The sequence below is a fragment of the Squalius cephalus genome (assembly GCF_949319135.1).
Source record: "Squalius cephalus genome assembly, chromosome: 11".
In the NCBI taxonomy this organism is placed as follows: Eukaryota; Metazoa; Chordata; class Actinopteri; order Cypriniformes; family Leuciscidae; genus Squalius; species Squalius cephalus.
This window is the reverse complement of record NC_137132.1, coordinates 20,571,582-20,595,393: the sequence shown is the minus strand read 5'-3', so window position 1 is coordinate 20,595,393 and position 23,812 is coordinate 20,571,582. Positions and strand designations below refer to the sequence as shown.

The window sequence follows — 23,812 nt, the reverse complement described above, 5'->3', positions numbered from 1 at the left end:
TGAGGTCTCGGTGGTTCATACGTTTGGGGTCGGTAAGATTTTCTCTTTTATATGTTCAACAAGGCTGCATTTATTTAGTCAAAAATACAGTAAAACAGTAATATTTAATGCATCATTGTTGAAGTAAAGTATTAATGTCTTAAAAAAAAATCCCAAACTTGTGTACAGTAATGTATGTGATTCTGGATGGCCGCTAGGGTGTTGTTATGTGGTTGCTAGGGTGTTTTGGGTAGTTGCTTCATGATATTATTCTATTTATAACATTCTGGTCTCTAGATATTGCTCGGCTCCTTCAATAAAAATCTATTATATTTATTCAGCAGTTTTATTGTCCGCCAGACAAAAATAAGCCAATTTTCTTAGAGAAGTAATAGCACACCTCTCCCTCAACAATCTGCACAATTCGTGGTAAGGGTTGTGAGATGGGTTACACAGCAAAGTATAATAGTTAGGGTTAGCCGTTCATTCAAATCAAGTATGACAGAAAGTGACTGCAGACTGCATCCGCTTTCCTTTCAGTGGTCGAATTCTCTGAGATTATCTGAGGTTTGTGTACAGAAAACATGTTCTGTCCTAAGTCATTTATGTAAACCTCTCAAGAAAAAGCATGGTGTGAAACCACACTGATGAATAGATGTTTAGTGTGCATGACATGGTAATGTTGTTCACGTCAACTCATGTCTAAAGAGCCAACGTGAAACCTAGTGAAAATTACACTGTAAATATACACTGATAGAAAGAGATTGTAAAAGATTTTCTAGCGATGCATAAGGTTGAGAATCGAGAACTTGTAGAGCGAGCAGATAATGTTATGGCTGATGATTATACTGTAAATTATGGACACAGTATTATATGTGGTGTTTTAAAATACCATTTTTGATGATAAAGCTCAAATCTCATGTTTGAAGATTCAAATTTATTTGAATCTGTGAAGAATGTGAAATGTTTATGGATGTAAATTTTACATTTTAAACTTTTTCATACTTTTTTTATGAAGCACTAATACCGTGCATTCAAAATTATATTGAACAAGTGTGAGTGGTTTATGGGAACGCTCTGTTGAGTGGAGGCTTTCTCGTGTGATTCCCGAGTGTGTGTGCAGAAGAACCTGCTGGCTGAAGATGTGTGCAATGGGCTTGTTCTGGAGGAAATCTCTGTTTAAAGAGGATGTTGTGAGGTCCTGGTGCACCACTCCAATCTCTCAAAACCGTGAGACCATCTGAGGCAAAAAAAAAAAAAAAAAGCCCATCTCTTTCTCTCGCACACACACATTTCCACTTTAACCTCCCAACCCTCTCTTTCCCTCCTCATATGTGTTGTACCTGTCTTCCTCCATCCCACACCATCTCTCCCTCTGTGTCTCGTCACTCTGTTTCCCCCAGCACCCGCGCCCCCCACCCCTTTTCTCCATGGCTTTTGTCAGATGAAAGTGACAGGTCCCGACGGAGAAAGCTGGGAAAAAGCGCGGCACAAGACAGTCGTCTGGCGTTCCACAGCCTCGGCACTTTGTGTTTGAGATGTTCAATCAAAATGCTAATGGCTCTTGCGACGAGGGAACGATATTATTGTTCCACTAATTGATAAGAGAAGGAAGATGGAAGGGCCCCGTGTTGCCGGTCTATGCTGCCGCATACCCGCCGCTCAGACACTCTGTTTTAATTACAATTACACAAATGAAAGGGAACAAATTGATCCAACCAACAAACAGTTTGCCGTTGCTCCCCTTTGCGTAGTAAACACTATACATTATTTAGTCATTTTATGCATTATTTATTCCATACCTCACTCCTGTTCAATGTTGAGATCCTATGGAAAATGCCAAAATATTTATATTAATTTTGTACCCCTAACTAATTGGGAAATAATTATATTTTTTTCTTTTGAGTTAAATTAACAACGGATAGACTGAATTCTGATTGGACAAGGCATTTTTGCCACTATTTAGTGACTACAAATGTTATAATTTATAGTGATTATGCTCATTCACTGTGTACTATAATAAAGCAAAATAATCTTTTCAGATGTCTTTTTCTTTTTTGCTGCTAAGTGTCCTTAAAGCAATCCTTTGTGACCCTAAGCTTGAAACAGGAAGCAATTCCCTTGATGATGTCTGTCTGCTAGGAAACGTCGGCCACCCGTACTTGTTGGGCTATTGATATGTGTTTTCCTCTCTGCGAGGCGTCTAAGTATAGCCGCGGGCTGAACCTTTTCCATGAATCTTCGTAGGGGTCATGAGAGAGAAAGACATTTCAGTGTCTGTAGACGTATCAGAGCTCCATGCTCTGCTGGGTGGCATAGAAAGGGCAATTAATAGCCTCTCCGGTTATTTCTTCCTGTCGGGATGTCCGTCAAGTGAGAGTGATGCTCCTGTCCGCCGCGTTCCTTGGAGATGTGGTCTGTCTTATTAAGTTGTCGACAGATTTGACTCTATGTGTGTGTGTGTGAGAGAGAAAGACTACATATGCCACATATTTTCAAAGTCGGTGGGTTGCCTGAATCCCTGTTTAATTAGTCTGATTTCAGGTTAACCTCACTCTGATTGGATGCATTTATGGTATTGACATACCACCTTAATAGTGTAACGCTCAAATTTCTATTTTACCCATTATTTTCTTACTTTCTCTCTTTCCAGCCGCACTTGTCACTAGTCTGTGTATGTCCTGGGACCACTTCAAACAGTATGTATGTGTTTGCGTAATCGCATCACATTTGCCTGAAGGCAACTCAGCAAGTCGCCATGTTTAAACAGCCATCTTCATAACAGCGCAGGGAGAGGGAGGACCTGTTGAAAGAGGCCTTTGGAAATGTGCTGAAAATGTCAATACTAAGGGGAGAAATTAGCTCAAACGTGCCTTTAGGTTAAAGAGGAGACCAGCAGAGAAGAAGAAGAAAAAAAAAAGGTTTCATCAGGCTCAAATCAAGCAGTAAGCAACACAGGCTCACAAAATGAATCCGACTGACTCGGGCAGGGTATTTTTCTGCTTTTAAAAGCTGCCTAGTACAGGTGCACAAGGTTAATGAGAACAACTCTCCCGGGTGGCACTCGCCAGAGGGAAGCAACACAATATGAGAGAGAATGAGAGATTGAGTCTGCACTGTCACAGCTAGAAATGAGCAGTTGAGAGAGTTTTTGCTAAATTCTGTTTGAGAGGTGCCAGACTCGGGGGTGAGGGTATCTGGGAAATGCCTGATGCTATTTTATTGCGCATTTGACAGCTGCAGACTGCTACACGCTGGTCCTTGCGTGGGGGCATAATTGGTTCTGCGCCGGCCACGTCGCACCGTCCGGCGTGTAGTTTGGTGGGATTATGGCGAGGCGAGGGCTTTGAGTCATGTGTGCCGGAGATACAGGAGCGTCTGGCGGTGGTCAGCTTGAAAAAGGCTGAGCAGGAGAGGGAGGTGGTCGACCTGGACTTTTCTCACAGCTTGTCCATTTTCTTCAGCTTTTCTGACAGATAAGCTCACAGAGAGAGAGATAGAGAGCGAGAGAATGAATAAGAGAAGGAGAGAGAGGAAAATGGGCTCTTTCAGCCTTTAGATTTCATTTCAGTAGGCTTTATCTCTGCAGAACAATGCCAATGGAAAAGCTTATCAGGAGCGGTCTGAAGCACAAAGGCCCCACAGTAATGTGCGCTGATCACCACACACATACAAACACGCACGTATAGACACACACACCTTTTATTTGCGTGCTCTGACATGGCCCGTTAAGAGTATTTACTTGTGGTGGTTGCATTATTTTGCACGGCCGTAATGGGGGCCCGCAACCTCTCCGTGGTACGGAGATGGAAAGGAGTGTATAGTATTGTTCCGAGCAGTGTGGTTCCTTTTCCTGTGTGTTTCTGTGTGTTTATTATCATTGAAAAAGCCAATGTCGGGGCCCCATTGCGGCTTATTTCGTTTACTTGTTTACGAAACGTCCCTTTATTTGCTGAAAGGTTCAGCCGAAAGTTTTTAATTCTGTCAATATTTACTCAACCTCATATCGTTCCAAACCTGTAAGTTGTTATTTCTTCTGTGAAATACACTATATTCCAAGTTTTACAAAAGCTTTGTGTGACAAACAGAAAAAAAAAAATCCCCTTCAGTGAGTGGTTGACTCCAGAACCAGTGAATTTTTTACTTTCACAAATTAGACTGATTTGTTTATGATTTCAATTGAGTTATCCTCACATTTGGATGGATTCGTTCACAAACTGAATTAATTCAAAATGTAATTTCTTTATAGATCAGATCGATTCATTTGTTTAACTCGTTAAATTGAGTTTAGCTAGTATATTCTGTATTCAAGTAAACATTGACTTCATATATTGATAAAATAAATAAATTGATTTAAATATTGATAAAACCTATTATATTACGTCAGGACACTTAGAGTAGAGCAAATAATTTGTGCTTTTGAACTATGAACTGTCATGTTATAGAAAAGGCCTGTATTATTATTCTTATATATACTGTGTGTGTGTGTATGTATGTATGTATATATATATATATGTATATATATATATATATATATATATATATATATATATATATATATATATATAGATAGATAGATAGATAGATAGATAGATAGATAGATAGATAGATAGATAGATAGATAGATAGATAATTATTATAAATTATTTACAAATATGTATAAAACATATTTATTTCAACATATGCATATAAAACCACTTTTTATGTGTTAATATATTGTAATGTATAGGGTGTTTTATATATACAGAACATGAGGGTGAAAAAATAATGCTAGAGTTTACATTTTTGGATAAAATATTTCTTCTTATATGATCTTTTTTTTCTGAGCGAAAATGTGGAAAATGTGTGTGTTTGTGTTTATGTTGAATGTTTGAGTGTGTCTGATCCAAAGCTCTAACTAACACATGCAGTGAGCACATCCCAGTTTTCCTTAAGTCACACAGAAAGCTCCAGCAGCTAATTTCCTCAGCGGCAGGAACATTTCGCACCAGCGACAGGCTAAGCATAAAATCACTTTGTTTGTTTTCACTCTGTCTCGACTAGCAGGTAAATAATCACCATATCTGTATATGAAATAGTCTTTATGGTGTTCACCAGGCCTTTATTCGTGAAGTGTCACTTTCAATAAAGAGAAGAATATAGTATTATGCTCCCAGATACCCCTGGCATCCGCACCGAGCGGCCGGAGAAGCAGCCTGCTGCTGCCGCTTTGAGGAAGATTAATGGGAGGTGAGCTTCTGAGGTGAGAATTCAGCCTGAGAATGAATAAGATAAACACATTCAGCTTTTCTGACGCTGGTTTAAGGCAGTAATGACACTTGAATGAATGGCACATATTCAAAGCACACCAACCATTATTAGCTAGGCGAGGCTAGCCACGACGCCACATGTCTGACATGTATTGAAAATCTCGGAGATATGTGGAAACCAAAATGAATGGTGTTGTGTGTAATAAACACACTTATTAGGGTGAAAATGCTGTTTATTTGTTCTTTCATGTGCTTGCGTTAAAGGCTGAGTAAGAGAACATCCCAGAATGCACCACTGTGTCCCTGCTCTGAGATGTTTTTGAACACGTTGGCTTTAAGACATGCGCTCTTACGCCGATGAAGATGTCCCGGCGCTGAGTGACAATGGTTTGTGGTTACCATGGCGACAAAGGCATTCTGAAAGGCAGCAACCGCTGCTAATGAAGGGCCTCGTTAACAGGCATGCAGATAAGAGCTCCTTTAGCTCTAAAACAATCCTGAAACAATCAGAGGGAGAGAGCTGCGGGTGGTGGAGGGTGACGGAGAGGAACAATCACGATAGCACATGCTCTTACCGAAAGGAAGAGAAATGGTATTGTTTTGCCTCCATAACTACCAGCATTGTTTACATTTGACATCTCATGACTTAGATGCTGTGTCCGACTGGCTAATGTTGATCTTTTCTCAAATCGAGTGATGCATAGTGTCCTAGCTGAAGTGAACCCTTTTAAATGAGCGATTTGGAAAATAGGCTGCAACTTGCAATTGATTTCAATAGAGTTTGATGTTAGCATCTTCTTAAGCTATTGATGTGATATTCTAATAGGCATAAAAATGCATAGCACACGTGATTATTGTGTAAAATTAGTAACAGGCCTAAAAACTGGTCACTTGGTTTCCCACTTCACCACACTGAGCTCCTCTGGTCAGACTACCTGTTTCAGCTTTGTTCTTGAAAACCCAGGCAATGTGCTTTGACTTTGTAGTCGATTATAGTACTTCAGGAATAAGGAGGCAAGTCTTGTCTGAGATATATTAGGAAGAATAAATGTTTTGTTTCCATCCTGGTATGCTGTTTGCAACATTTGTGTCCAGGTTTCTTTTCATGTGGGGAAGCTTTGAGATTGTACATCAGAAGAATCGTGTGGAGTCACTTCTCTGTCAGAATTAGGAATGGGACTCTTTCGGCACCTCATGATTTGATTCAGTTTTAATTGAAGAGTCACGAAGTGTCTAAAAAAAGAATTTCCAAGATGAGCCGATTTCAAGCCGATTTCAGTGCTCAGGCTTTTTTTTTTTTTTTTACATGTGTGTATATATGTATATATATATATATATATATATGTGTGTGTGTGTGTGTGTGTGTGTGTGTGTGTGTGTGTGTGTGTGTGTCAAAAAAACTTTTAAAAGAGTCCAGAGTATCAAGTTTAAAAAATATTTTTTTCACTATTTACAACAGGTTATAAGAGATAATAAAAATATTATTTTGTGTCAAAACCACTCCTTTCCTGGTGGGAACTTGATTTTCAAAAGTAAATGTATTTGTGACAGCCAAAAGTAACATTTTTGACTAGGCAAACATGTCAGTCTCTGAGTAGCATGCATTTAATTGATTTAAGCCACAAAATAAACTTCATTCTGTAAAATAGGTGTAATGAACTACACAAAAAGCATTTTGGACGTCTCCAGTATGTTTTATAATTACCCAAAAATCAATCATGGTTCACCTCTCACGCACGTTATCACGTCCGTCAAAAACTTAGCCTGGCAGTCGTTTGGACTATTAGAACTAAAAACATTGGCATAAACACACTCCTGGGCATCAGTCACTTCACTGATTACTTGCTGGCTAAGAAATAAATAATTATTACCTTAAGATCCATCTGTTTTCAGATCCACATCATTTGAATAACACAACATTGATGTCTGTCAAAAAATAACGTGCACAATACACTGTAGTATTTACGAGAAGCAGAGATTCAGGGAGTGCACGCATTTCCTGGAAAACCCACATTACTGGAGTCTTCGCTTTCCGAGAAGAGGGTGAAAATTGTGGCCTGAGCGGCTTCAATGCTGTCTGTCAGAGACAATAACATACATAATACATAACACACACGAGTATTAATTTGTTCTTCACCTGCTGAAATTGATTTGATGTATTTTGATGTAATTAATGACTGACCAGGGAACTGAGTGAAATACTTCACACTAGGGGTGTCGCAATATACCGGTATTGACGATAATCGTGATATTCAAAGCATGAAATATCGACATTGTGTTAATTTAGAGCAATACAATATACCGGTATTGGCGGTATTGGCGATATTGGCGTTTTCTATACGCAGCGCTCGTCCGCGCCCGCGCAGCTAGAGTGAAACACTCTGTCCACACCCGAAAAAAGGAAGCTCGCCAGTATTAACAACAGAGTTCTTCGGCTTCAAAGAAAACAGCACCTTAGAGGTGGTCGCACACCGGACGAGAAGCGCAGCGCCACGTCTTTAAAATTCGAACACATTCTGTATTCGAGTGTACTGTACACACACCGGACAAGAAGCACAGCGCGGTTCTATTCGGCGTCTGTCCGCGGCGCCCAGCAACGGCTCAGGACCTTGTTCAAAATCCTGCCGCGACACAGAGCGCATAAAAAAAGTGTTCAGATCACAGACTCAGCAACTATTGTATTTAATTGTACAGTATAATCATAACATAGTACAGACATTATCTCAATTCCATAATGTCCTTTAACATAATGATATTGCTGGCCATAAACTGAGAAAGTGCGTGTCCGGTGTGCGATACCTGAGTTGTCATAGACGCGACGCGGCTATTATTTTACTAGTCATCATGGAATGGGAAACGTGACATTAACTGTTAACAGGGGGTTTCTGTGTTCATATATTTAATAAAGGGTGATTATTAAAATTAAGAACCCCATTTTCTTTACTCATCTTATTTTTGTATTTGTATTTGCACTTGATTATTTTATTCAAATCTGCTATCTGCATGACTTTATTGGCGCCAGTGCAACAACAGGTTTAAGAACTTTTCAGTTCTTCAGGAAACCTTCAGACAGTGTTTGGCTTCAGTTTGAAACCAGATAAACTTCACATGCTTGTCTTCCTTCACAAAAATTTGCCATAGATTGAGTACGCAAGAAGTAAAAATGCATGTGCCTTGTGTTTATCAGTATCCTTATGTTTGTTGGGTAAAAAAAGAAAAACTATATAAACAAAGTAAAAATTAATTTGACTGATAACTACCCCCCCCCCCATAGATTCTATAGATATCGCGATATATCGATATCGTGAATTCTTTTGGCCACAATAACCGTGGTGTGAAAAATCTAACATCGTGACAGCCCTACTTCACACTGCATGCTAGAGAATAAACGCCAATCAAAACTTCGCTGGGTTAGTGAACATCATTCAACGTGTGTTGGATTTGACTGACATTTTTTATGCACAAACTACACATTCTGATTATGACGTTCTTGATTTGAATATTTTCAATAGTTGTCTGATTTCATAATTTTGATAAAATTATATTTGTTAATGAAGGGCCTCGTATTTTGACATGGTATTTTGTTTTGTTCCTCCTTTTTCTAATCAGTGCTGGATCATTTGATAAATCGCAATTTATTTATGAATCACGTTTCCCCCTCCCCAGTTAACATTATTCTCATAGTCATGGCAAACCTAGCCACTAAACGTTACACAAGATCACTTTTAGCTACTATCAGTAAGGATTATTGATGCTCATATGCTATCAGCATTTGAGATGTCAGTTAATGAATGATAAGCTGAATTAAAGGAGGCCCACACACTTTAATGGGAATGTGAACAGATATGATCATGTGAGACAGCAGCTGAAAAGAGAAGCTCTAGAGTGCTTTAGTAATCAAAGTGCTCTGAGAGAGAGAGAGAGAGAGAGAGAGAGAGAGAGAGAGACGTTTGAATCTCTTTATTTATTCAAAAAAAGAAATTCTCTTGCTTTTTTCCTTCCCGTTCATTCCTCTTTTTACATTTTTTTTCTTTTTCTGAACATCTTTGAACATCTCACATAATCACATCAAATTTCAAGACACTCAAAAAAAATACATTCTAATAAAATTACATACATATATTGCTACACAACATAAAAAAAAAAAAATACCTACCACTATTTATAAAAATTCAGAATTAGGTTTTCCTCTTGATCCATTACACAAGACTTCACTTAAACCCCATGTTTCCTTAAAACTAACCAGATTGTTTGTCAATTAAAAAAAAAAAAAAAACTAAAAAACTCTGATCCTTGAAGTCACAAAAACTCTTAACATTCTCTCTGGATCTACTAAAGCTTCACTTTGCCAACATTTTATAATCTGTACATAAAACAGCCACAGATCTCCCATTTTTCAGCATACCAAGATCACCGAGATAAAACTGCTCTTTTACAACTAGTAGGCTCTAACATGCATGCACTAACCCATGCATTGAAAATGAATTGCAGAGGTTCAGGAAAATAGTAAGTGGAATGACATTAATTCCACTCGGGTGTAAAAAGGAAGCTTTAAAACATTTGCTGTCTTTTAGGCGGCAGCTGTTTATGGTTTTAGAATCGCCGGCTCTAGATATCTCGTTTCGGTTTAAACATGAAGACAAATCATATGTGATCTATACGAACACCAATCATTTGAAATGCTTCAAGTGTGGTAAGATCGGGCATAAAAAATGGAATGCCCGCATAAAACACAAGCTGAAGACGATATCAACAAAACAAATGAAAGTGAACAGGCGGTCGATGGTGAAGAAGAGATAAAAGTAAAAAAACAGAGACCGATAATGAAACCGACAAAGTGAATCGAGTACTCATGAACAAAATGAATCTACTGAAGATATAGGCCAAAAGGAATCAGGTGAAAAAAAATATATAATGGGGAAAAATGATTGGGATGGAGAAAAAAAAAAAAAAAAAAGAGGAATTTAGAAGAGGCCGGGACAAGTGATGCCAAAAAATATCATCTTAAAAGTTCGGATGATATAGATGTAGACACTGTTGAGAATCGATTGGATAATATAGCTCTGTCTCAGCTCTCTGAAAGCACTGATGATGTGACTGAAGAGATGGCTGATGATGACTGTCTTTCTGAAATGTCAGATATTCCCTCCAATTATGATGAGGATCAGTTACTGTAAAAGAGATTAACGATTTCCTTGATGAAACTTTTGAAAGAAAAGCAGAAGTAAAGGAATTTTTTCCTGATGTGAAAAAGTTTTTGGCTTCAGTGATCAAGATACAAAAGACTGTCAGTTATGAAGAGTTAAGTAGAAGAAAATGATTCAGATTGAAAAAAAAAATGGTAACAAACCTGAGAAAAGAAAAAGTTATTCAATTCTTTATAGTTTATTTATGAAGGAAGCACACGTTGTGAACTATCTGTCTCTTTTTGTCTTGTCCTCTATTTTTTCCCTTTTTCTGTCCTCTTTTTTCATGGAGAGCCATAGAATTGAATTAATATCAATGGGGGAAGAGATGGCAGGAAAAGAGCATGTTTAAATGAATATATACAAAATAAGAATATTGATGTAATATTTGTAAAAGAGATGCACAGTGATGTGAAAAATGAAGAGGAATGGGAAATGGGGTGGAGAAGTGATTTATATATGAGTCATGGTACAAATGTTACTGGAGGAGTTGCTATTTTATTTTCAAAGACGATTAATATAACCAATGTGTCTGTTAATGAAATAGAAAGAGGAAGTATAAATGGTTTTGTTTTTATTAACATTTACGCATCAAATACTGGAGCTGAGAGGATACAAATATTTAAAAAGTTATATGAGTTTTTAAAACAAAATTGTGATGAAAAATGTATGGTTGGTCTTAGGGGGTGATTGGAACTGTACAGAAAAATGCACTTTAGATAGAAATGGAAAAGAACCTCATCCCTCTTCTGCCAAATTTTTACATGATGTTATTAGTAATTCTAATTTAGTTGATGTATGGAGACAGCAACACCCTACAGTTAAACAGTATACGTGGGTAATTTTTCTCATGATCATATTAGTACTGCCAGATTAGACCAATTTTATGTTAATAAGAGTAAAAGTAATAGAATTTTAAAATCTACAATTTGTCCAAATGGGTTCTCTGATCACCGTTTATGTATAATTGAAATAAATGTAAGGAAGTCAATATGTGCTTTTTTGTGAAAAGTTTAATGTGTTTTGGATGGAGTGTATTCACAATATTCACAAATTAGAATATTTTGTCAAAATGATATATATATATATAACACAAATGGTAGGATCAAAAAACAGTTTTTGAACAAGAAAAAAAGACAAAACTGATTGAAAGCGAGTTAATTGTTGGAGATGTTGTGACAGTTGGGAAGCTGGAAGAAAAAAAAAAGCTTTAGCCTCATTATTTCATGAGAAAGCAAAAGGGGGCTTTAATTAGAGCTCACTTTGCATTTTTGAGAGAAATGGATGCACCAAGCTCCATTTTTAATCTAGAGAAGAAAGAAAGAGAGAAAAAAAATGATGTTGCATTTGAAAGATGTAAATGGGAATGTGATTTCAGATCAAAATGAAATGAGAAAATTTGCTTGGGGTTTTTATATGGACTTGTTTGGAGAATGACAATGTGATATCGGATGCATTGAGGAGTTACATAAACACTTATTGAAACTTTCTGATGAACAGAGTACTCTGAGGACTCTGGCCTTCAGTTAAAAGAACTGTCTGAAGCTGTTCAAAAACTTTCAACTGGAAAATCACCTGGTCTAGATGGACTTCTGGCTGAGTTCTGTAAACATTTTTATAGAAAACCAAAAAAAAGTTTTTGGACTTTTAGACAATTAGAAATGTTCACTCTTGTCGACTGCGATACCAAAGGTGAACTTTGCTCACGATGAGTTTACTTTCGAATCCTGTTTGTTCTCTATTCGCCACGAGCACGTCCTCGACTGTCACACTAGCGTCAGGCACGCATCTGACTCCATGAAACCTCCATCTCAGCCCTCTGCCACGAGGCAAAAAACTTTTACCTGGCGACTCCTTTTCCTCAAATTCTAAAATATTCTAAATAAACCTATAACTAAAAAAAACAAATAAAAAAAATGTTTGTGTACAAAAAGAAATCAAGAAAACGCTCACATTCCCCAAACTCCCAGCATGCACCGAGAGAGAGAGGGATGCTGAGAGGGATGCTCACAGGAAGAGATCATGGTGAGTTGCTGCTTCTCCATAAATAAATAAAAAATCTTGGCAACATAAAATGAGAGGGAACATGTAAAAGTGTCATCCTAACATCATTTGACAGCTTTTTTTTTTTTTTTTTTTTACACCTTTTATACCAAACACCCGACTCCACTGTATGTACTTTTACGACTATGTTTGGTGGGAGGAAGACCAATATTAAAATTCCAATTCCTTCCTGCTTGTACTTCTAAAGGGGTATTAAAGGAAATTGTATGGAGAATATGTACAATGATCTGTTTAACCTCCAGCGGCTCTTGGACGGCTTCTTGACTCCGCCAGCTTGTGAGGCGTAAGTAGATTTCTGACAAGGTATAAATCAAATTATAAAAATGACAGCCAGTGACATTTTCCTGTGAGCGATCCCTTCACGCATGCGAGAGAGAGAGAGAGAGAGAGAGGGAGAGAGAGACGGACGGACAGACAGACAGAGAGGAATATCTTTCAGGAACGCCTTATTTCTTTATCAGTCTGGGCTGTGGGGCCAGAAAAACAAAGAGAGGATTGGCAGGCCACATGCCAATGAGATCTGCCTTATTGTCCAGCATCTGATAGCGCAGAGAGGGTGAGCAATACTTCAGCTTTGTGAATTAGATCAGTCTAGACGCTGGATTGAAGCTATGAGACATTTAGTTGCAGTTCATTTGCTCATTCATTCACTGATTGCAAAAGGATGAAACACATTTGTTTGTGCACGTGTTTTCAGTCTTTAATTGATTTATTCAAATAACACATGCACATATGCACAGCTTTATTCATAGACCATAACAAATTAGTGAAATATACATTTATTCATGTACTTGTTCGTTCGTTTGTTTGTTTCAACTAATGTGCAACAAATGAGTGGCAAAGGCAACTGTTTATTCATTCATTTGTTTGCTTGTTCATTCATTCATTTGCTCAATTATTCATTTACCTAATGTACAACAAATGAGTGAAATATGCATTCATTTGTTTACTAGTTCATACATTCATTTAATTACCACAGATGATTGAAGCACATTCATGTATGTACTGCACATTAATTTATGTGTGTGTTCATCATTCATCTTTTTTTCACCTAAGGTCTTAGAAATGTATGATACTTTTTTATTTTTTTGTTTTAATTCATGACATATTAGAGTAATATTTCTTTGTGTACTCGTTTATGCATTCATTGACTCATAGCAAGTGCATTTCGAGCAAGCATATGCTCATTAATTCCTCCAGTGACCTCATGCCTTTTGCTGAGTGTAGCCTCAGAAATGGAGACAGAGATGGAAAGAGAGAGAGAGATGGAGAGGAAGGGCAAAAGTATGAAAGCGTAGACATGTTATGATGGACGCTGATGCATCATTAGCCCTCCCGCCCCGGCTGTGTACCGCCAGACGGCCAATTTCTCCTTCAGCCACACTGCATTAGAGCACGACCCTCAGGATTATGTCCACTGGATCCTCTATTTCAGCCAGCGCCATGCTATCTGCGATAGATTATTTAGCATCAGCTTTCAGCTACATTAAACCTTGTTAAAAGCAGCTTCATGGCGAAGGATTACAAGGACATGATAACAGGGAGGGCTATCTCTTAATGAAGGAGTAATTTGCTCCCTGCTCTCTCCAGACCCCCTTCAGGATATACTGTGAAGGGAACGTGGGGTGGAAGTGGAGAGGGCAGAGCTGCTCTCTGTGAGAGCTTCCCAGGGGCTGTGTGGAGAGGCTCTTATGCCCTTACAAATACCCAGAGATGCTGCTAATGCGTGTCCACTTGCATGCCATCAAAATCTGAAGCATGCCCCCACCTCTCCGAGGCTTTGTTCTTGTTGTTCTCTTTCGTTCTATATGGTTCTGGGCTTTGTATCTATTTCTTTTGCTGTCTTTCTCTCTATTGGTCAGGGTTCTCCATCAGTCCACTTGCTGTCTTAAGCATGTTGGTAAATCTGCCTTGTGAAGTTGTTTTCTAAATGAACTAAGTATGATTATAGAGCACAGTGATATTATAACAGTGTTTGTTTTATACTTCCTGGTCTTAGTTGGCAGTGTGCGTCAACAGCTTTTTTTATCTTATAAATTATGTATATATGTATTATGTCTCATATACACTCACCTAAAGGATTATTAGGAACACCATACTAATACTGTGTTTGACCCCCTTTCGCCTTCAGAACTGCCTTAATTCTACGTGGCATTGATTCAACAAGGTGCTGAAAGCATTCTTTAGAAATGTTGGCCCATATTGATAGGATAGCATCTTGCAGTTGATGGAGATTTGTGGGATGCACATCCAGGGCACGAAGCTCCCGTTCCACCACATCCCAAAGATGCTCTATTGGGTTGAGATCTGGTGACTGTGGGGGCCATTTTAGTACAGTGAACTCATTGTCATGTTCAAGAAACCAATTTGAAATGATTCGAGCTTTGTGACATGGTGCATTATCCTGCTGGAAGTAGCCATCAGAGGATGGGTACATGGTGGTCATAAAGGGATGGACATGGTCAGAAACAATGCTCAGGTAGGCCGTGGCATTTAAACGATGTCCAATTGGCACTAAGGGGCCTAAAGTGTGCCAAGAAAACATCCCCCACACCATTACACCACCACCACCAGCCTGCACAGTGGTAACAAGGCATGATGGATCCATGTTCTCATTCTGTTTACGCCAAATTCTGACTCTACCATCTGAATGTCTCAACAGAAATCGAGACTCATCAGACCAGGCAACATTTTTCCAGTCTTCAACTGTCCAATTTTGATGAGCTCGTGCAAATTGTAGCCTCTTTTTCCTATTTGTAGTGGAGATGAGTGGTACCCGGTGGGGTCTTCTGCTGTTGTAGCCCATCCGCCTCAAGGTTGTGCGTGTTGTGGCTTCACAAATGCTTTGCTGCATACCTCGGTTGTAACGAGTGGTTATTTCAGTCAAAGTTGCTCTTCTATCAGCTTGAATCAGTCGGCCCATTTTCCTCTGACCTCTAGCATCAACAAGGCATTTTCGCCCACAGGACTGCCGCATACTGGATGTTTTTTCCTTTTCACACCATTCTTTGTAAACCCTAGAAATGGTTGTGCGTGAAAATCCCAGTAACTGAGCAGATTGTGAAATACTCAGACCGGCCCGTCTGGCACCAACAACCATGCCACGCTCAAAATTGCTTAAATCACCTTTCTTTCCCATTCTGACATTCAGTTTGGAATTCAGGAGATTGTCTTGACCAGGACCACACCCCTAAATGCATTGAAGCAACTGCCATGTGATTGGTTGATTAGATAATTGCATTAATGAGAAATTGAACAGGTGTTCCTAACAATCCTTTAGGTGAGTGTATATATAATCAGCTTAATTTTTATTACTTTTTTTAGATTCTTTATTAATTATATTCTCTATTAGTTTATTTAATTTGGCAGTTATATAGATTCAGTTTGTCAAGAATTCAGCAAGAATGAATTGTGTATGCTGATAATGGCATGTTTTTGTACTCATACGTTTTAGAGCTCAGTTCCCAAAAATAATGTAAATGAAGTAAAGGCACAAACACAGCCACAAAATTAGCGCTGAACACTTTTTGCACTGTGCAATTAGCATCTTGCAAGTCAGTTTTGAGTGCTGCTTTGTGTAGGCTACACTTCTGCAATCTGCAATATTAATAGCACTGAGCTTGACAGTGATTAGATGCAGGTTTTTGCACTGAAATATTGTGTGCAAAGTGTTCATGCTTCAGCTGATTTTTTTCATGACATACCAGAGTTTGTTTTTATAGAAGCCATAGATAAATTGATCTAACTGAAGAGACATCCTCAATTTTATTTGTGGTTACTGTGGTCATAAGGCTAAAACCTGTTGTTATATATTTAGGTCATTGGCAGTTTGTTATGGATATTGACCGTGGTCATTCACTTTGTCTAATATGAAAGCATATTTCCCTCTTTTCAGTAAAGCATTTAGCTCTTTTGGATGAAGAGTGATTGTGGGCCAATTTCACTGAGTGCTCTTCAGAATGCATGACAGGTATCTGATGGAGATTGTGACAAAGATTGAACAAGCAGCTCAATATTTTATGTTTTTAGGTTGTTTATCTGCATGGTGATTTGTGTGTGTGTTTGCACGAGGGAGAGAGAAATGCCAGAGTTTTTCCTTCCCAGGATCTGGGTTCTGACCTCTGGAAAGTACCTCAGTCCTGCGATAACATCTGCTTCTGTTCGGAGACGCTAGCATTAATGCTACGGCTAACTCCTCAGGTATCTTAGGTCCATCTCATTGGCTCTTTATTAAACCCTGAGCATTGGCACCACGAAAATCATCTCCAGCAACAACAACAACAACAACAGCAAAATAAAAGTCAGTTCTTGGATGCCATCCACTGTCCAGTCTATCTGAATAACCTTTAGATGAATTAAATGATGAATGTGAGGCCCCCTTCAGAGCGCATCTTCAAAGCCCAGCTAATAGTTGCACGCTGCTGGAATCCAGGCCATCGGATTGATCAGGCCTATCTCAAAGGGCAATTAAAGAGGGATAAAATGCCTCAGGCCGAAAAATGGTCTGGAGGAATAAAAAACACACAAAGCATTTAGGTTCCTTTAGTTCAGACCAGCTCAGAATACTGAACGTTTAGGGATGGACATACAGTAACAGCCATTATTTATAAAATATAGTTTATTTTTATCTGTATTTTGGCGTTTACTTGTTACTGTTTCCATTTTTGCCTATTGCTCAATGCCAGAAAATCAATTGCGATGCACATTTAATGTGGTTTTAACTCAGTTTGGCCCATTTATTCTCTTTTTGAAGCGAGCTAATGGTAATGATGCTTATGTTGAAGCCAACAAATCAATATCAACAAGTAATGAGGCATGACATTGCAGAAATTTGATTGACTTGAGCTTATCCCTTGGCGTTTCTTCACTGAGATTGTGTCTCCAGGACAAATACACTCTCTCAGTTTTTTTCTTTTTTTTTTTTTTTTTGGAATGCCCTGGGGTGGAGGATTAACTCCATTCGTTTTAGATCTTCTGAACTTCTCTGTGCTGACCTCAAAGCATCGGAATCCCAAATGAAGCAAAGGGTTACTCTCAACTACAGTAACACCGGAGAGCAGGGCGTTGACAAGGGTATGCATGATGAGATTTGTGGTTAATGAACCTTGCCCTACACTTGCAAGATTTTTTTACTCATTTAAAAAAAATGTTTACTGATAAAAAGATAATATAATAATAATAATTCTATTTGCATCAATAGCTCGAAATGATACACTTAAAATTAGGGGTGTAACGGTACACAAACATGATGGTTCGGTACGTTCCTCGGTATTGAAGTCACGGTTTGGTTCGAGTTCGATACAGCAGGAGGGAGAAAAAATAAATAAATTGAACTGTTTAAATGTGTTTAAATAAATTCTATTATAATTAAATTTGTCTAAAGGATTAAAAAAATCTGTCTTAGCTAATGCTGTAAACTATATGGGGAGCCCTTAATTACATATTACTATAATTTTAAAAGTTACAATTAGAAGACCAAATTATTACATTTAGTTGCTATTTATTTTTAGATATAAAAATCAACACTCAAATTAAAAAACAAAACATATACTGTAAATTGCACATAAGGCATGTTTTGCATTAACTAAATCGAATCATAAAGTAAATTTTCTACTCCAATTCATTTTTGAAATATAAACATTTACATATATACCTATACATTTCATGACAAATTTATTTAAACATACATTAAATAATAAAGACATTACTAACAGGTGAAGTAAATATAATGATTAGGCTAATATAGTGCTTCTCTCTAGAGTTAATTTTTCTTGTGAACTAACATGCTTTCGGCACTAAATGCCTGAGGTAAATGTGAGATATTATTCCCAAGCTGTTTTATTGATATCTTCCCACAGTTGAAATACTGTTTGAGAAATGTCAACATATCAATTGCGCTTTTTACTGGTAGCAAACAGCATTGCATTGGCGCACTCGCCCCCTTCTGGATTGGAGTGTGGATCGCCTGTGACTGAATATATCCGTCGTGCGACTGCATGTTCGGAGGAATACATGTACCGTTACACCCCTGCTTATAATGTAACTCCATGACAGCTGGATTCATAAAGGTGTTTTTGGTGTTGTTGTTTTTTTCAACAACACGCATTACACTGCTGGGCATAAAAAGACCATAAAAACACATGCACATGATCATCGGATGTAAGATTTATTGACTGTGTCCTGGCAACTCGATATCTCTTGAGCACTGACATGGAGGGGCAATACCTAACAAGGCATCCAATACTGTAACATCCCTATCAGGTACTGTACTGTATTTGTCCCATGTTCATCGTCATTCCGTCTCAGTTGTGCTGTAATCTCTCTCAGAACAGTCCTGAAAAGCATCTCTGCTGTATGCATTTAATGATTGACGTCTGGAATTGCCCCTTGGCGGCTGCTCCTACATAAGCACTGTTAAATTTTTGATGGACATGAATTTGGTGGTATCTAAGGGAAGAAATCCTCAAAAAGACAGCAGATGCGCCAAGCGTCTGAATGAGACACAAAGACGGCCCGCGAGAAGCTGGAGACACGCCACACAGCAGAGCTTTTAATTTCTGCTAATTCACCTTGGCGCCGTCCCAGGCATGGCGATTAAAATAGAGCCCATGTGCTGGAATGGCTCTATAATATACATTTTCACATTTGATTATACAAGCAATTATGTTGCACTTAATGAAATTTCAAATGTGCTCAGGAGGCTGTCGGCAGAACGGTCCACATGTGCAACGTGCAAATGCAGCCCACCCTACCTGACCTCCTTCAGCTCCACATCACTTCCTGGTTTATTGTGGAATCCTTTGCTTTTAAAGGAATAGTTTACCCAAAATAGCTCACCCTCGTGTCGTTCAAAACCCATATGCATGCATTTAATGAGGTCAGTAATTATTTTCTAATTCATTCCAGCAAGGATGATCAAAAGTGCCAGCAAATACATTTATAATGTTGCGAAAGATTTCTAGTCGAAATAAATGCTGTTCTTTTGAAATTTCTATTCATTAAAGAATCCTGAAAAAATCGAAGAAAAAAAACAGACGTCTGTTGCGTTTAATATTTTTAACACGTTACAAGAGTTTTCCTGATTTACAACAAGATCTACATTTTCATGGGTTTTTAAACAAAATATTTTTTTTATTCGCTTTAAATATTTTTAACCCTTTAAACAGTAAATATTAATAAAAGTCTATTTTTTACCACTTTTTCAATATTGTTTACAGCAGGATCTGCATTTTCATGGGTTTAGACAAATATTTGTTATAAGAGAATAACTTGAAATAAAATTAACTTGATTTTCAAAAGTCATATTATTATTATTATTATTATTATTATTATTATTAACAACATTTATCACTAAAAACATTTTTTGTTCTGTTCTTCACAAAGTTGCTGTATAACTTCAGAAGTATGACATATAGAGCGTCATATGGACTTTTTGTAGTATTTTAAAAGTTTTATTGAAAATTAAAAGTATTAAAAAGTAATCAACATGAAATTGAGTAAATCATTAATTGTTTTTTGTTGGTCTATGCTTTAAGGTTTTTCCTCTGTGAACCGATTAAGTGCTTCATTGTGCTTGTGACATTTTTAGGCAATTAAGATGCTAACATTTGAAGCAACTAACAAAGAAATTGGTCTCTCCGTAGTGCTTTAAACAAGGCCACATCTTCCCTCTATTTTAAGAGATTCTTGGGAGAGTCCAACATTTTACGGTTAATAAATGATGCTCCTCCCATCGTTGACGCTTCAGATTTGGACCGTAACCGTGTCAAACGTCTGTTATTCCCCCAGGCTGTTGGTGAGTTTACAACACCCTGATAAACTGTAGCAGCTCCGATATGAATATCCCCCCAAAAAAACATGAGCTGCTGAAGCCCTGTGAGACGGCGGAGGTGGCATTATGACTTAGGGAGGCTGTCGGCTCTTGCAGCAGAAGTGTTGTTGATGAGGAATGGCTTTATAGTCCATCTTTTTGATCGTACCATATGTGTGTAAACATAAACAGTCTGGCCAGTGTCGTAGCGAGTGGCCTAATTACATACTATCAGTGTTATTTATTTCCTAAAGGTGCTGTTAAAGAGCTCTCTCTTTCTCCCTCTCTCGCTCGCTCGCTCTCCACCTCTGAAAAACACGCTTGCCTTTAATCTGTCATACTATTTCAGCCAAGTGTGAATATTTCCACTTATTATAATGCAGTTAATGTCATGTATGATTTCTCAAAATGATTTTCTTCTCAAATATTTAAAAAAGTCCAAAGTCACTGGCGTGAGTTGTAACGCTAGCATTCCCAAATGATTTGATGGCTAATAGATGCAAACTAATTTGACCTTCAATTATCATTTATTTTACACCAGCTGCATTTTACACTCGACTGTGGAGAGAAATGTTATTATTACTTGTTTTGTGAAACTGAAGGATAAAGCATGAAGGCATGACCCCAGAGAAAAGATTTAAATTTTACACTGCTGGAGCGGAGTCCTCCTCGCGGCTCAGTTTGTTGACAGCGGAGAAGTCTTTCAGAGCGTATTTTCGACAGTTCTTTAATGTTCCTTTTCCTAAGAACTGGACTGTATCAGTTCTGCCAGATGTAAGCTCACAAGCTTTGTGATCTATTGAAATAGAACTTTCAACTAACCAGAACCAGGAAAACTCATTTTTAAGGGGTTCCCTGTCGATAACATCAAAGGCTGCCTTTTTTTTTCTTGCGCTTTTCGTTGTGCCAATGCTCTAAATTGGATTTGTGAATGCGTGGCCTCTCTTATCTCAACTATTCATGTTTTGTGTGTGTGTGTATGTGTGTGTGAGCAGACTATTATTGTTTCATTTCCATTTTTTTATTATGTTCCGAATTCGAATTTTGTTTGCTGTTGTGGAGAGTCTTTCCTAAATCAGCCAGCACATATGCAGGTTGAAAAGCAGTTGGTCTTCTCTAAAAGTGAAAAATTCCCAGTTTCTCCAGTGTGTGTCTTTTTAAGTAGGACAGTGAAATTGATGGCCCAGTGCTGCTAGGTGACCTACATACACTGGCTTGGACAAAATAGACTCCTGAACACACATACACACACAAAGCAGGGGAAGCAGAAGTCAGCAGAGCCTCACTGAACTCACGTCCTCACAGATGTTCACATTGACACACATATGCAAATAAGGAGAAATATTGTGAATATGATGTCCTGTACCATCATAATACAAACTGGAACCATGTGCGAATTGCTATTCTAATATAACCGTGATAGTAAAGTAGAGATGGGTCACAAGGGTTGACTAAGTATCTGCTGGCCGCCTGGCAGACAACTAATTACCGACACATTCCTAGTGTGCATATATAATATACAAAATATATCGAGATAAACAACCAACATTAGTAGGGTTATTTATTTTTTTGTTTGTGTCAAGGTGCCATTTTGTGTCAGGGACAATTTAACCATCAACAGCATATCTCTTTAGAGCAGTCAACAACCTTTATTGCTCATCAGCTTCACTCTGTTCTCTCTTTCACCTTCACTCCTGTATCTCTTCTCTCCATGTAATATCCTGATGCAGCATTCACTCAGGTGCCCGGCTCAAGGACAATGACTTTTAGCGCCATGATTCTAAATACCCAATAGAGGAGTACGGTAATGAGATCCATCGGTTTAATTGTTACGGAGTTGGTGCTTGTTTGGGAGAGAGTTTGGAACGGCTAATTAGTCAAAATGATTGAGATCCGGAGGCCCGTGTGAGGGAGGAGATAGATAAGGTGAAATGTGCCGAATGCATTATTCAACGGCAGATAGAGGAAGAGCTCTTTCTCGCTCGCTCTATTGAGACAGACAGACTCCTACACATCCACGTCCTAACCTTTGACCTCTCACACCTGAGAACAGACACGTGTATTATTTTGTTTCGTATCAATCCTGATTTAAACCATCGGATTAACGATGTTACCGAATCTCTGTGGCTCACACGATAACCCAGAGAGAAACCTCAATAGCGTTCAATACCGACATAAAGACCACCTGTTGTAGAGAGTATAATTAGGCACCCTGATGCAATCGTTTTCCGGTGAGATGGATCAATTTTATTTCACTCTGAAGGGTGAACACCGAGGCCCGGCTCCGGCTCCCGCCACCCGCCACTGGCATTTGCACTAGTGAACACCGCATTATCAAATATGTTTTTTTTTTATGTTTATTTTTTTTTATAAATCTCTCTCTCCTTAATTCGTCATGCCAATTGCTTCCTTTGAGAAATTCCTATCATGGCCCTCGCCTTGATGTGTCTGCTGTAATTAAGGCTCAAATTGTTTTGATGCAAGTGTAATCACATTAGCCTGTTTGCAGGGGAGAGGGGTGAAATTGGACTTGTTGCTCCAGCGCCTGTGAAAAAGGCAGCAGACTGCGTGGAGTTTATGGATTATGAAAGAAAGAACTGTCAGAAAGCATCGAGCTCAAAGCGGCGTCCCATATGGCTCTTCATTACCGGCCCTGTCAGAGCCAGTCGAACCGCCACAAACACAATGAAAGCCTAATTCGCATAGTTAAAGATGAGAATGGGATAAATGTTAGGGGATGATTGCGAAAAGATGGCTCAATTATTTGTGAGGGAATAGATTTTTTGGTTTTGTTTTTAGAGATATTTGTTTGTTTCGTTTTTTTTTACTCCCCTGTTTTGTTATGCCATTTGGCGTGTTGACAATCAATGCAACTAGCACTGAAATTACAGTTGGCTTCATTTATATTAGTCACAGAAAAATGTATCAAAGCTAGCAATATGTTGAATTGTAATGACTCAGATAATCATGCAGAGTCGAGTGAAAGACCAGATGGTGCGCGATATGTAGGAGGTCTTTGGAGTTCAGAGAGATTTTTCAAGTAATATTCACAATAAATTAGAACATTGTTAAAATCTTACATCCTCTAATCCTTTCTTTGCTTGTAATTGTAAAGAAGCGACTGTACGAGGTATGTACCTTTTTTTTTAACCCATCCTTTTATTTACCTTTTGATCTTATCATCTGTAGACATTTATTATGATGTTTTCATCTTCAATTACATAGAGAGCAGAGCAGCTTTTATTGTTGATAAAGCTGAATCAGCTGTTTAACCCTCGTCTATCTGTCTATCTATCTGTCTGTCTACCTGTCAGACAAGTTTTCAGTCTTTACCTACAAAATATTTTGGTTATGATACATTTGCTCAGATGAAGGACTGCTGATTATCAGTGCTTCTTTAGAAGATACAGGGGTCATAAAGGTACTTACACAAGAAAAGTTTAGTTCTAACTTGGGATGATTTGGTAGGTTATCGTTTACTTTCAACTTGTGATATGATTTTACTCCATTGATTTAATAGAAAT

General features: G+C 38.2%; 1 protein-coding gene and 1 long non-coding RNA gene across 24 annotated transcripts in view; both read left to right on the top strand.

Annotated features, from left to right (window-relative positions):
* msi2b (musashi RNA-binding protein 2b) overlaps nucleotides 1-23,812 on the top strand; it is a 268,592-nt gene that overhangs the window by 164,889 nt on the left and 79,891 nt on the right. The window lies entirely within an intron of this gene.
* LOC307167704 lies at nucleotides 7,540-9,412 on the top strand. The gene is made up of 2 exons (XR_013822848.1): nucleotides 7,540-7,599; nucleotides 7,630-9,412. It is a non-coding gene; the product is annotated as an uncharacterized lncRNA (long non-coding RNA).